General features: G+C 50.1%; 1 long non-coding RNA gene across 1 annotated transcript; it reads right to left on the reverse strand.

Moving 5' to 3' along the window:
* Window positions 1–282: 282 nt before the first annotated feature.
* On the reverse strand, window positions 283–729 carry LOC134458944 (uncharacterized). Its single transcript, XR_010036706.1, has 3 exons — window positions 613–729; window positions 422–532; window positions 283–334 (listed from the first exon to the last, which is right to left on the reverse strand). It is a non-coding gene; the product is annotated as an uncharacterized LOC134458944 (long non-coding RNA).
* Window positions 730–1,176: the final 447 nt, after the last annotated feature.

Here is a 1,176-nt window from a genome sequence, read left to right on the forward strand (position 1 = left end):
AAGACACGACTAAAACTAAAATAAGGAAATGCGCACCTCAGGACTGGAGAGAGACGCGCGCTCGCCGGCCGCCTGTCAGTCAGTGACTGGGCTGCGTTCTTGGGCTACAATGCAAACACAATAGCCAGCCAAGTCAGGCAAGACATCTCGAGAAATTATACAGCGGAAGCAGAGACAAGACTGAGTCAGGGAACTTACATTGAGACCGGTGCAGTTAAATGTTGATTAAACTTCCCAATTTAGTTGTTACAATGCAGCGCAGGAGGGATTAATGTGAGCGCCCGTGCTTCTGTAGGAAGGATTAAATGCGCGTGTCGGCAGCTCAGTGCAGTATCTGCCAACAAACCAGGGCAGAGGTAAGGGTCAGTGATGCAAACAACCATCGGATGGTTAGCCAAGGCGAAATACAAATCAAACTTACATCAGCTGCGATCCAGACACTTCCCGTGTTACTCAGGGTTCACCCAGCAAACTCCCAAAAGACAACGTAGGCACCTTGCATGCGGCTTAATGATCGATAAGCCCCAAATTGCTACAAGACAAACAAACGTGAGATCAACCATGTGAAATTACGACACGGGCAAGACAAGCGCCTAGAAGGAGTAACCTTACCTCACGTTTTCGCACTACCGACACAAACTTCCAACTTCACGGGCCGCACAGCAAACAAACAACCTCCTGGCTCCCTGCACCACCAACAAAGCAATCTTTGGCAAGCTCCCGCCACCATTTGAAATGACATGCCACCTGTGCCACCTAATTACGCTCGACACGCAATTGGCTTGCGTCGCCACCCGAAGTGGCACCTCCTACACAGCACTACGCTCTGCCCGCTACACTAGCTTTGGCTGTGGGGAGGGTTTTGAACAGGACTGGCCACGCACGCCGACGCTGTCTGTGTGAAAGGCAGAGAAAAACACGCCGACCAACACTAAGCAGAAAGACCGCGTTCGTGCCGTTCCGCCTTGGTATGTTTTGGCCCTAAGCGTGCAGTTGGTAGACAGCAGCAAGGAGTGAGGTTGTTAGCACCCCCAGGAAATGCATTCTGTCATCATGTGAAGGCCTAGCAGTGAAATTATAATAAGCAGTGCAGGAACCCAATTGTCCGATTAGGCCTAAATCATTCAAAAATAACATAATAGTCAACGTGAAAATGCGCGTACAAGATGCACTCTG

Source organism: Engraulis encrasicolus, chromosome 11 (genome assembly GCF_034702125.1).
Source record: "Engraulis encrasicolus isolate BLACKSEA-1 chromosome 11, IST_EnEncr_1.0, whole genome shotgun sequence".
Lineage (NCBI taxonomy): Eukaryota > Metazoa > Chordata > Actinopteri > Clupeiformes > Engraulidae > Engraulis > Engraulis encrasicolus.